Source organism: Syzygium oleosum, unplaced genomic scaffold (genome assembly GCF_021117445.2).
Source record: "Syzygium oleosum isolate NSW1041296 unplaced genomic scaffold, Sole_v2.1 Sole_v2.16, whole genome shotgun sequence".
Classification (NCBI taxonomy): domain Eukaryota; kingdom Viridiplantae; phylum Streptophyta; class Magnoliopsida; order Myrtales; family Myrtaceae; genus Syzygium; species Syzygium oleosum.
In genome coordinates, this window is record NW_026607500.1 from 3,751,323 (window position 1) to 3,765,682 (window position 14,360).

The 14,360-nt window shown below is 35.7% G+C and overlaps 1 pseudogene; it reads right to left on the reverse strand.

Moving 5' to 3' along the window:
- Nucleotides 1-4,376: 4,376 nt before the first annotated feature.
- Nucleotides 4,377-13,493, reverse strand: LOC115671650 (disease resistance protein L6-like; annotated as a pseudogene).
- Nucleotides 13,494-14,360: the final 867 nt, after the last annotated feature.

The following is a 14,360-nucleotide window of genomic DNA, read 5'->3' on the forward strand; positions in this document are numbered from 1 at the left end:
ATAATTCAATTTTCCGTCTAAATGTGGACGGAATATGCTGAGTCAGCAATGACAAATTGACGACATTTGGCGTCTACATGTACAAGTTTAAAAAAAATCACACTTTTGATCCATGTGCTTTTAGAAATGTTCGATTTTAGTCCTTGTAATTTGTTGTAGTTACAATACTAGTCTTCATATTATTTTTCAATTAAAACTTAGTTTCTTTCGTCACATCTTAATCCAAAATGTTATGAGAATGTCAAACTAAAATCAAGTATTAATTAGTAATTCCTACATTTACAAGTTTGCCCAATCTGATTGAAGTCTTACTAAGATAGATGCTATCGAATGCAAATTTTTACAATCAATATGATGTAGAGTAGTTGATGTAAGAGTCTCAACGGTTCGGTTCGGTTGGGTCGGGTTTCCACGATACACGACCCGAACCGAAACATAAGGAAGGTGTGTTTGATATGACCCGAACTGAGACCTGCTGAAAATAATATACGGTTTGGGTTTTCGGTTAGATCTCTGTTTTTTTTTTTTTTTTCCACACAACTCCAGGACACAATCAGGCAATGCCATCTGAGCATACTTGTGTAGTTATGAAGAGCAAAAATGACTATTCAAGCTCACCATGGTTCTTTCTGTTGCACTCTCTGCGAACAAAAGGCTGAAAGCGGAGAGCAATGTCAAGAACAGAGTCAACAAGGGACCAGACGCCATTATCGTCTCTCAAAGAAGACACCCAGAGAGTGATAACGAGAGAGAGAGAGACTATGTGGACATAGAATGAGCTAAGAAAGCAGAGGAACAATCTTCTCTGTCGGCAAAAGAAACAAGAAAAGGAATTTGTACCATTTCTCACATCTTCTCTTGCATTTACAGATTAAGCTAAGAAAGCAGAGCAACGATTTTGGAGACGATGGATTTAGGAGCGAGATCTTGGAGATGATGGAGTTAGGAGCAAGACTAGAGAGCTTCACTCCATAGGAAAAGTGTAGGGTGAGATTCACCGATACCCGTTTTTGACATGTTAACTGAACCGGAAGGAGACCTGAACCAAACAGACCCGAAATATTCGGTCCGGGTTGGATCAACCTTTTTTGGCACCTCTAGTTAATGATACTAATAGTTTGAAGGTTTCTTATGAACTTCCTAAAATATTGTAAGTACAAAATAGCGAGTTAAAGACGTGGTTAAGTTATTTAAAAACCATCTCATTTTTAAAATAGTCCTAGATACCGTTGTATGGATCTATATTGAAGATGTGCATGTTAAATTATTCGAATGAAGAATTAATCTTGCCGGGATTATCTATTTGATTGTGCTTACCTGTAAACTTAGGAATCACCAACTAATAATTTGCTTCAAATTGACATTTTCATAAAAATCTCTAATAAAGATGTGAAGAAAGAAATTAAGTTTCTATGGAAGAAAAACTTGAGGACTAGTTTTATAACCAAAACAAAGTATAAGGACTAAATTAAAACATTCTATAAAGTAAGAGGACCAAAAGTGTAACATTTTTTAAGAACTTGTACATGCGTATCAATTTGGCGGTGCTGACGCAATATGTTCCCGTCAACATTTAGATGGAAAGTTGAATTGTCACCGGAGACAAGTTAGAGGGGACTTATTAATGTATTATAAATAAAGTATAAGGACCAAAGCTGAACTCGTGTAACGGTACGAGGACAAGTTCTATGATTTCCCCTTATAATTCTTAAGGACCGGACATATAATAACTCAGCTCGCAAAAATTAAAGGAACAGCTTATCCAAGAATTTGAAATTCATAAATTTTCTTTACTTTTTTCAACTCGTTTTACTATGTGTTATTTTCCTTTTATACACAAGTTAATCATAGCAAGTTAGCTACTTTTTCACCATGAAAATTTGAACCCCTCCCCTTGTCGTTTTAGCTCCGTCACTGCCGAGAAGGCAATTTATTCTTGGGGAAGTTACACAAAACTCCTTTGAACTTTGGGGCAGTATACATTTGATTATACTTTCAAGTGTTACACATTATCTCATGAATTTTCATTTTATTACCGCCGTTAACCCTCCATTATATTCTCCGTTAGCATGTACGATGCACATGACTCATTTTTTTTTGATAAAAATTTATCTTTTACCCTTGATTCTGTAAAAAATGAAAAAAAAAAGAAAGAAAAGTAAACTAACTAAAATATTGATATCATAAACATATCAATAATTATATTATAAATAAAAATTTCAAAATTTTGATGAAAAAATTATGTACAACCAATAAGATATCTTAAGAAAAAGCAACGCAATTTGGTGGAAAGGAAAAAACGAAAACGTCAAACGACAAAAATGTTCGATACTCATTTTGTATTCTTAAATGGTTAAATAATGCAAAAAAAAAAAGGATTGATCAATAAAAATATTTTTATAATCACCTTAAATTTCAGTTAACCTTTTATTTTTATGAGTTCAGGAAAACATTTCCTTGTAGAGGGTCGGTTTATTTGATGAAAGGGAAAATGCCACAAAAACTCTCAAATTTTACGTACTGTGATACATTTATCTTGAACTTTTTTATGACAAAAAAAACCTCAAATTATACCCACGCCCATTGTGACATATTTACCGTAAACATTTTCTTGTTATATAAAAAACTCTAAACTTGTCTATGTGTGACACATTTAACCTTTGTTAAGGTTCTGTTGGATGAATTTTCAACTAAAACAATATCGTTTTTATTTCACTTATTTCACAGAATTTTGATGGAGGGTGAATGTATCACACAAGTACAGGTTTGGGATTTTTAGTGTCACAAATAAAAATTTAGGGTAAATGTGTCACATTGAGCATAGTTTAGGGTTTTTGGTGATTTGTAACCTTGATGAAAAACCATTTTCAGGAAATTTTTTTTAGACTTTCCAGTATTTGGATGATGAAAAACTACTCGATCAACAAAAAGCATTTTTCACTTATTGGAAACAAAAAATTTAGATTGTAGAAAACAACTTCCGCTTTTGACAAAAAAAAATCATTTCGTTATTTCCTATCTTCTCAACTCTCTTTCTAATAAAATGATATCCAAATACTAGAAAAAAATTTCAGTCATACTTTGAACATATTACCAAACAAATAAAAATTAATCATTTTCAAAGAAAAATGATTTTCACAAAATATATTTTCCTTTGTCATAAAATTTTCTACGAAACAAATACAGTACTTGAAAATCAGGGTGAACACAAACGTCACGGCCTAGAGGGTATTGATCGTTGCGCCTGATCAAGGGGCTTAAATTGTTCTGGCCCAAAAAATAGAAAACGCGATTCATGAAAGCCCAGCACAATTCGGTCCAACCCACGATTTCATGAAAATCTTTCTTTTTCCCCTTCCAATTCTTTAGGTGCAGAGAATATCATGATTTTCTTATACATTAAAACCTTAATTTTCTGGATTTATGTTTGTGTTTGTATTGTATCATAGGATAATATAAGCATTGACAAATGGGGTTGAGCTAGCAAGTCCTAGCACAAGCATGAGAATAGAATGTCAACAACATAACCAATTCCAAATTAGAGCAAGATTAAGAGATGGAAGCTAATTTCCCTGTGATGGAAAATAGAAAAAAATATGGAATAGGATTGGGGCTATAATCATCGGCCTTGTCTTCTTGCTATGGACAATAATTAGGAATTTTAAATAACCTCGAAGGCTACATTTGTTTCACGAAAATTTGACACTTCGGAATTTTTTTTAAGAAGTAAATGACAATATTATTCTAGTGTTTGGCTGAAATCTAAAAATGAACCGGAAATTATTTTCCGTCGTTCGAAAGGGAAAATTTTATTTTATTTTCCTCAAGAGAAGTGCAATATAAGGGCTAATCTGTTAATTGCCCGTAACTTTTAGGTATTCTCAGAATCTGCAACTGTTGGGAATGATTAATACCCAGCAAAATTGGATTTGCAATTTCCTCGGTTAATTTAAATAATCTTAGAACAGTTTTGGTCTGGGTTTTTTCCTGGCTTATTCACAAATACACCATGTTAATAAGAGTCTATTCTAGCATTTCTAGCATTCTTCAACCTCAATTTAGTTACCAAAAACGGCAAATGCAGGCAACTTTGAGACAAAATATGAGGAATACAATGGTTGGTGAAGATTTTTCCCACGCTATTGCATATGCATTCTAAAAAGATGCCCCCTCAACATGTTTCTTTTTGCACCGTCAGTTTCTTCTTAAGCTTACTAGGGATCTGTCTCTGCATGGGGCCCTTTCTCAAGATTTTAAGATTTGGCTTTTCTGTTACGTCTCCTAGATCAGAAGGATATAAACTTTGCTATTGACGGTTCAAACAATGAGCATCAATTGGTAAATCCACAAGGTGATTTTGCACAAAGGATGCATTGCATTGATGGGTAAATTCGACGAGGTGATTGTTCACAAAAGATGGATTGAATTGCCTGAATATTCTATTAAAGTAAAAATCAACACTAAAGAAGCTCACAGTGATTCCAGCATTGCAACTAATAATCAATCAGATAACAAAGTTCTTGTTTATCTACACAAAGGAAAGAAAACAAACAGCAGGTGTCACGTGTCTAAGCAACTCATACTTAAAAATGGAACTCAGAAAAATGTACAGTCACTCTATTTGCACATGCTGATCATGATTTGCGAGGACGAAGAACCTTACTTGATGACTAATGACATTGCTGTAATTGGAAGGCCTTCTGATCTATTCACTCCTGGAAGAATCAGGAGCAACATCCTGCTGAAGCATCAGATTGACTTCCACAAACATCTCTAGGAATCCTTAAATTTATTTAGGACAGAGAAAACAATAACACTGTATGGAGGATCCCCTCGTCATGTTGGAAATACAAATTAAAGATCACAATTGGAAAAGGTGGAAAACCTGCTTTTATGATCCTTTGTTAGGTAATATGAATCTTTCAACAGTTATCAGTCATCAGGCAGCAATGTTTTCCAAATACTATCTTTCCTTTTTCATATAAAAATGGTTGTCTTTCACGATTCCTACAGAGCAATGTTCTAGATAATTCCGGTATGATTTTCAGTGATGTGCATCCAGAAATATCCAATTCCTCTAATTGTTTCAATTCCTCAAGCCCTCGAATTTCAGTCAGTTTCTCACAGTTCTGTACAACCAGACTTTTCAAGTTCTGACATGCTGACAAATCTGGTAAAGTCTCAATTGACGTACACCCTGAGATAGTTATTCTTTCTAGAGATCTTGATTCCTCAAGCCCTGGAATCCCCTGAAGTTCATGACAATCTGACAGATACAATTCCTGTAAATTTTTAAACTTTGACAAGTTGGGTAATTTTGCTAAGGAGTTGCATTCCTTCATCCATAAATTTGTACAGAATGAGAATTTCTCTAAGCTCTGAATATCATGAAGCTTTGCACAGTAGTTGATGTCCAACTCTTTCAATGTCTTGAAGCACAAAAGGTCTGTTAAGGTTTCAATGGATGTGCACCCTGACATATTCAACACTTCCAGGAACTCCAACCTACCAAGGCCTTGTACTTCTACCAAGTTTTTGCAACTGCCAATACTTAATTCCTTCATACGCTCCAGTTCCGAAACGTCCAACCTTTCAATAGATGTGCAAGCAGAGATGGTCAACTCTTCCAAGAATTTCAACTTGCTGAGGCCTTGAATTTCAGCTAAGTTTTCGCAACCTCCCGTACTTAATTTCTTCAGACACTTTAATAGCGAAAGGTCTATTCTTTCAATAGCCATACACATGGAGATATCTAACTCTTCCAAGAACTCCAATCTATCAAGACCTTGAATATTGACCAAGTTTGTGCAACTTCCAGTATCTAATATCTTCAGATGTTCCGCTTTTGAAAGGTCCAGCATCTCAATGGACGTGCACCATAAGACACAAACCTTTTCCAAGTATTTCAGTCTGTCAAGGCCTTGAATTTCGAGTAGATTCTCACAACTCCAAGCACTTAAGTCCCTCAGAAAAATAAATTGTGATAAGTCCAATGTTTCCATAGACATGCATTCATCAATAAACAACATTTCCAAGTACTTTGATCTGTCACGGCCTCGAATTTCATCTACATTGTCTGTCAACTTTGATGGAGCATACGTTGATTTTGGTATTTCCGAGTCTTCAATATCCATCATTTTAGAGCATTCTGGGAGCTCCAACTTTGACAAGACTTTCAATGCAACACAGCTGGACACACTAAGGTTTAACACTGATGAGGGAAGCTCTGGTATGCTTTCGAGAAATCTACAAGAATCAATGCAGATTCCCTTTAGATGGATCAACTGAGAAAGTTGAGGCAATCTCCGATTCAAAGAGGTAATTTGCAGATCGGTTAAGCTGAGAGGAAGCTCCGGCAGTGATTGAAGCTCCTTGCAATGATCTAAATTAAGGTGTTGGAGAGAAGAAAGATTACGGATGCTTTCAGGTAACCCAGAGATGCTTGTCCAATCTAACTGAAGCTTCTTGAGTGAAGACAAGTCACCAATTTCACTTGGAATTTCCCCCTCCAGTTTTCTGCAGTTTGAAGCATTTAACTCTAGAAGCTTTCCCAACCTTCCAATACCATTGGGTAACCTTCCTATTTTACAATCTCTAATAGCCAAAATTTCCAAATTCTGCAGATTCGTTATGGACTCGGGTAATCCTGTAATGCTTGTACCAGAAAAATTCAGCTTAGTCAATGAATCCGACTTCCCAATTGAGTTGGGAATTTCTCTCAATTTACAATATGTTAATGAAAAGCTTTGCAGTTTCTCAAGAGACAAAATGCTGTCTGGAAGTTCACCAAACTCTGAACAGTCTTGTAAGTCAAGGGTCAACAAATTTGACAGATGACCTATTGAGCTGGAAGTTGAACCAATGATTTACATCCCCGGGCGCTAAGCGTCTCCAGCTTCTTTAGAGAACCGATAATCATAGGAATTTCTTGTATTCGAGTTCCGTCCAAAAAGAGTTCTTTCAAGTCTTCTAACTTACCCAACTCCACTGGTAGATGCTTGAGATTCAAACACCCCCTCAAGTCCAAGGAAACGAGGGTCTTCATGTTTCCAATAGAAGAATCAATTTGCTCCAGTTCCTCGCAACCTCTAAGGATCAAAATCTCCAAATTTTTAAAAGCCGAAAGAAAAGAAGTACTTCTTAAAGAATGACAGCCTTTAAGGTTGAGAACTTTTAGTTGCCTTGCCATCTGTAAGAAGGAAAGCATTTTAGGTTTAGTTATTGAAAAACGAGTGATTACTCAAAAGACAGTAAAAAGAAAAAAGAAATTATACTTTCTCCAACTTACCATGATTGGACTCCATCCTCGCCAATGCTCTGAAATTGCGCTACTCGACAAGTCAAGTATGACTAATTTCTCTAGACGAAGATTAGTCAACAAAAATGAAGCAGGACATCCCCTCCATTGAAACCATATTAATTCAGGAAGCAATTTCTTAAAATCTCCAGCAAGATTCACATTATTTAAGTGAAGCAACCTCAAGCTTTTTAGATTCTCAAACTGTTCCTTCGTGTATATTTGGAGTACGTGGCTCCCTTTGTCAACTATTTCATCTGAGCCGTCTTTGATTAGACGAATGACCTGAGTCTTTCTAGTCCCCTACAAATAGAATCATGTATCATAAATATTGCATTTAACCACGTTCAAGTAAACTGATATTAATTGGCATCGTTTTTTTGTTGTTAAAATACATAGATATTTTTAACAACGATTGAAGCGATGGCATATATTTTGTGGGCGAAATAAATGAAGTTGGAATTGGAATAATGTTTTAAATGTGTATGTGCATGAGCGCGTGTGTGAGAGAGAGAGAGAAAGAGAGGACTTATAAAGATTTGAATCATTAACATAAGCAATTGACGAATGGGAGATTTAAATTTATATTTTCAAATATGTGAGAGATTGGACAATTATAATCCATCCATCTAAAATCCCCTAATGACGGAAATAAAATTCTTACGAGATTTTTATTTTCGAAAACTTGATAACATCAAAAAGGTAAAAATCCCTAACACTTTAGGGATCACAGCTTCATGGTTTTCATCATTTACACTTTTAGAGTAAATAAATTTATCTAACTCCAAACAATTCTTGAACATTTTAAACTTCCATCTAAACTTCTGTTATGCTAATTATATAGAATCATCTCCTCTTTCTTTTTCTAAGAATCATTGGAAGATTTCTTTTCAGTAATCGAAACTGAAAGGTGACAGAAACATTTGAAGTTTTTTGGAAGGACACGAATTGAAGGATAATTGGTAGATCACAGCCAGTGTAAAACAATTTTCCTGCACATTCATTGTTGGATGAGTGACGTGTGCTTGCAGTTGGCATTCTAACCCAATTTTTCAAGTATGTCAACCATCCAAAACTGAAGGCGTAAACTATTTTCTACACCAGCAATGGCCTAACAAAAAGTTACATTGATCTCTTGGAAGCATTATACAAACTGCTGTGACCCACAAAAGTCAGCATTATACTAAGTGGATTGCTTGCGTCCGAAAGACTCTCTAATCTTGTAAAACATTAATGTTGTTATTTGGAAATTCCGATATGTTTCATCTTAAACTCAAATTTAAGGAGTTCAGGATAGATAGAGATTATAAAACTCTCAAAAGCACACTTTTTTCTATATTGTGATCATCTAATGTTGTTAATAAAGGTACTATGCGCTTTTAAGTTTCTATACTCTGTTTCATAAATATGGCCCCTGTCAAATGATCAAGTAAACTTCAGCAGCCAGAATTTGGAGGAGAAACTACGACATTTACCAAGAGAGAGAGATTCCTAGCTAGGCTACAAACCCAGCAATGCACAGTTAGAAATTTTGACGTTATAAGCTAAAATAAGATAAAATAAACATGTTCTGATACAGATTTAAAATGATAAATATTGGGCAGTACAGGGCTCTATAGTGTAGAATAATAATTTGTCATGCATGAGCTAAGAATTCTATTAACATGAGGGTTGATTAAATATATAAAACCAAATTACAATTGACTGATATTTTAAAAATAATAAAATCATATTTGCATACGTAAGTTTTGATATATTGCATTGCAAGTTACTTAAAATTAGAGAAAAAAAATTGATTTCATATCTACAGCGAAAAAAGTTAATTACGCTCAATAGATATCAATAATTGTTCCAATTTAAAAATTATTCTTTCCTCTCAAGTGTTTCTAGTGGTTTTCATTAAGTTTTATTATTTTTCATGCGAAGTCTTAATCTTTCTTTCATTTTATTATCGAAATGAATTTTTATAGGTTGACTTGTCTTGATGCATATGTGACTGTGGAAATTTTTTGGCTCCATTTTTTGCACTCCTCCAATTGGTATTAAGCTAAGTGTTGAGCCTACAAAGAACACCTCCAAATCCTTCCAATGACATTATTTAGATGAAGTCATGGAAATAACATAAGAACACATAGAACATAAGTGCTTTCTTTTCAGTTTAAGTAGAATTAATTAGAGGGACTAAATATTAATTTGGAAAAAAGGAACATAGACTAGGGAAGCAAAAGAATGATGCAAAAAGCCATTACCGTATTTCCCTCTAGCACTTTCAGGGCTTCTTCGTACACCCACAACCTACTACGATTCTGAGGTTCATCGTAATCTTCTTGACGAACAATTTCCCTACCAAGGTCTCTCAATTGGTCATGCATTCTAAACTCATGATCATCTCCAAACTTTATCAATGACATAAATCTCAACACTTCAATACCTTCCCCCGGGAAAAAGCCACAGGCATCCCACATGTAGGATGCAATTCTTTCATTAGTCCCAATAAAGAAGCAAGCAATATCCAAAAATATTTGTTTATGCTCATAGTCCAATGCTTCATAACTTATCTTCAATTGCTCTCGAACTTTCTTATGAGGTACTATCTTTAGCTTCTTTATTGTATCTTTCCAGAATGCTAGGCTTTTTCCGCACAAAGATGAACCTACAACCTCAAGAGCTAAGGGAAGTCCTCCTGTGGTGGATACAACATCATGGGAGAGAACCTCGAATTCACCCGGGGGAGAGTCTCTTCGAAATGCATGTCGACTAAATAGGAGCAAAGATTGATGCGCATTCATTTCTTTAAGTTCGTACTTGCAATTCACTCCAGCCTCATCAAGGACAACCTTGTTTCTCGTGGTAAGAATTATCTTACTTCCTAAGCCAAACCAATTATGATCTCCAGCCAAAGCCTTCACTTGATCAATATCATCCACATCATCAAGAAGAATGAGGATTTTCTTGCCTCTAAATCTAGATTTGATGAAATTAATTCCTTCATCCACATTGGACACTTGATTTTTTCCTTTGAGAATCTCATAGATTAATTGATTCTGCAAATAGACAACACCATTGCGATGCCATGTTTCTCTGATATCAGCAATGAAGCTGCGATGCTCTAATTTATCGGAAAGTTTGTTGTAAATGACCTTGGCAAGAGTTGTCTTACCAATCCCACCCATTCCATAGATTCCAACGCTAACAGTAGCATTGGAGTTGTCATCCACGAGTTTCATAATGTCCTCCACGGGATTATCGATTCCAATCAAATGCTCGGTAACAACCAGCTCAAAGGCCTTCTTTAACTCGCTTAAAACCTTCCTCACAACCAATTTCACCAATTCTCCTTCATGCCTATCAAATAAAATTAGAGTCAAAATGCATTGCAACGATAATCATATGTTGTGTCTCACTAGAGCATAGAAACAGTAAGCTTGGATGAATCAGGCCAACTTAAACATGTCCTGTTTTCTGGCCTCCATATCTTAATCTTAAATACTTCCGTAAAAAATGGCCAAGACCCTCACGTGTTTTCTTCAGGATTTTCTTTCATCCTAAATTGATATCCTCTATTGAGTTAAAATACGTTTGTTATTGATGAATTTTAGTTTCTTTTATTTTTGAGATTTGAATGGAACTTGGATTAATCTTAAATGCCATTCACAGTGGACAACACTTCTTAAAGTGCCGCAGCTCATTTTTGTCTGAATTAACCTCTAGACTCACTAAATGAACGCCGACTTACCCCAGAATCAATCAAGCTTCAAAAATGTTGGGAGTCTTTCAATGCACACATACTAATCTAAAAAGCGATATGTCATACACATATGAAGAATATTTTCCCCAAAAACTGCATATCACTTTACTTTTTGGATTAGTATGTGTACGACACAAAAGTTCTGCTTTTGAGGTATAAAAGATAGAAATTCACTGAAAAACATCAGATAAGAAAAAAAAAACCATCTACAAATTACAACAACGATACATATAATCAAAAACTTGATATAATGCACAGTCTAAGTTTGTGATTAATATTTATATTAATTAATATATAAGCATGTAGAATATGATACGAAATTACGTTGTAGAAAATCTTTAGATTAAGAATAATAAAAAGTTACATTGAAATATGAATTACTCGAATAAATGGAGTCAATCTAGCCCTAGAAATCATAAATAAGTTTTTCAACATCCTGAAAGCAAGAAGAAAAAAAAATACTTTAACGAATCTGTTTATTGCACAAGCCTTCTACCAGCAAATTCATAATTTAATCATATCATTACATTTATTTTTAAGGCTTGTTATTGGGGGTAAGGATTTGAAGAATGCAAGTATGTGATTCTCCATCAATTACTATGAAACTTTTGCTGCAACTCGACTTGCAAAAGATTACATTGACCAAATCACATAAATCACGATGTTGTTTAGTGCACCTTGTTCGGTATCTCAAATTATCGATATTTATTGTATGGATTGCTGGATTTGGCGTAACAACCTTCTCTGACAGTGGTGACCAGAAATTTTAAAAAAAAAAGAAGACTCCTCCACAAGCAAGATCTTGGTAAAGAAAGTTTTTCAAAAAAATTAAGTTAGATGGAAAAAGTGAAGTACCCATTAGCAATTTTCTCTGATTCCCATCCTTTCAAGGAGCTGACTTCTCTAAGCGCTTGCAACATTTCCTCCACAACGTTTTGGTCAAAATGGCTCTTACGAGAATGAAATGTCTCTCCAAAACTCCCTCTTTGATGCCGCACATCCGTTGGTTCCACTTTGTAAAAGATGGGCAACACTACATGGCCCAACCTACTCTTGCACTTCATCATCTGAACAAGTTCACCAAGGCACCATCTGCTTGAAGAATAGTTCTGAGATATAATTGGAATTGAGATCTTACTATTTTCAATTGCTAGGAGAAGATCTGGACCGATCTTCTCACCTAGGCGAAGCTCATTATCATCTCGGAAAACACAGATTCCTGCATTAATGAGGCCATTGTAGAGGTGATCAGTGAAGCCTTTGCGAGTATCCGTGCCTCTAAAGCTCAAGAATACATCGTAGTCACTTCCTATTGGAGCTGTTGACGAACTGGATGCACTAGGATTCCTATCTTGTGCATTAGTAAGGGTATTCCTTTTCTTCTTATTGATGAGATTGTAAGTGAGCAGAGACAGAAGAATTAGCGCTGCAAATGCCGCAAAAGAATGCTCGAATACGAGATAATGCATTTCCACTTTGCTCTGATTGTGCCCTTAATCTCTCCTTCAAAACTGAGAAGAAAATCAAAATGCATTTCTCTGTTAAATAGCAAACATCAAAAGTCTTCCTGTTGCCCAAGAATAGGACATATAGTGTTTTACCTTTAACATCATTCCAGTCTACATGAAAGAGCAACTATAATTAGATAGGGTGTTTCATTTAACACGAAACACTGGCCTTAAAAAATATATAAATAGTGACATCTGTAATTATTTCTAATCTTTCAAGAATTTGAAACACTTCGCCCCTTTCAAATTTTTGAGGAAAAGTTATAGGAAGGTCACAAGTAAAACATAACAACTGCAACAAACAGGCTGTAAGTGAACTTATTCGAGAGAATGATATGGAGAGATACGCTTAGATCAGTTAATAAATGAACAGATAAATAAAACTGGTCTGGTGAACCTATTCCTCTCCTTTTGGCGAAAAAGAAAGAAAGAAAGAAAGAAAATCCTATTCTTCAAGTTCAAGACACGAAGAGCGCATGCTTGCATGCTTATCAGCGTTGCTGCTTAAGCTTCAAGCAGTCCATATTAATTAGCAAGTCGATTTGCTCACCGGGCGCACCGTAAGCAGGCTCAGCCCGGGCTCACCCTAGTCTCCGCAGTCCCGCGCATTTTCTACCCAACTATGCAATTTTCCGTTCCGCAATGACAAAATTAAATCAACAATCCGACAACAAATCTGCGATTCCTAATGCGGTTCAAGACCCGTCAAGTCCATGCTCTATTTTCTACTGTCTTCTTTCGTTTTCTATGTTCGTAAAGAGAACAAACGCCGAGTCCTAGTTTAAACAGACGAAACAAGATATAAATCCAACTAGTACAGGTAAAGAAAAACGAAAATGCGATATCTGAACTAAACTCCAACGGATCAAGACAAATTTGAGATACTGAAGAATGTGTTTCTCGTTTTACCGTTGAAGGAAACATGCTGAAGTACTTGAAAGACATCGAATCTAGAAAAAACAAAAGACAAAATTACCTGGAAGATGGACTATGAGCGATGGACAAAAGGGGAAGGGCCTGGATCGGTGAAAAGGAAAGCGGGCAACCAAAGAGACGCGAAAAGGCAAGGGAAAGGGGAAGAAAGTCTCCGGTCAGGTCATCTCCTGCTCCTGCCCATATTGTGAACTAGAGGCAAGTCCCATGACTGGCAGTAGCCAGTAGCCGGTCATGGTTGATGGCCGCGGTAGTTTTTAAGGGGGCGTTTGGCTGGAGAAAATGTTCCCAATTTCCATTTTCCGTTTTCTTGAAAACATGTTTTCGGGGAATAAAAATGAGATTTTGTAGTAAAAATACGTTTGGCCAAGTGTTGTGACCCTTGCCTTTTTTTTTTTTATCAAAATAATTAATCTAATACCAGGCATCAACCTCGTAATCAGACAGGGTTATTCATCTTGAGTTTGCATTGTATTCTCAAGATCCATGTGTTAAACTTGAACATTAAAATTTGGCAATATGAAATTTGATAACTTGAAACGATTGCAGTTCTTTGTGAACACTGAATACTCAGAAAAGAACAACTTTCCGTCCCCTATTGTTGCAGGATTTTCCAAACACAGAGACTACTTTCATCGTCATCATCAGCTCTCATAGCCTCCCCCCAAGGATCAACCCACCCTACAGTTGTGGGTCTAAGATGCATCTTCCTCATTGTGTCTTTGCCTGCAGAAACACTAGGCACTTTTTCGGTCTGCAGTTCTTTAGGAATCACCACTCCTTTTCTCACAAAATTTTCACACTTAGACCCCTACAGGGAAGTTTTGCTGATTTTTTTTTTTGTCCGGTGTATATGAATGAGATTGGTATGCGG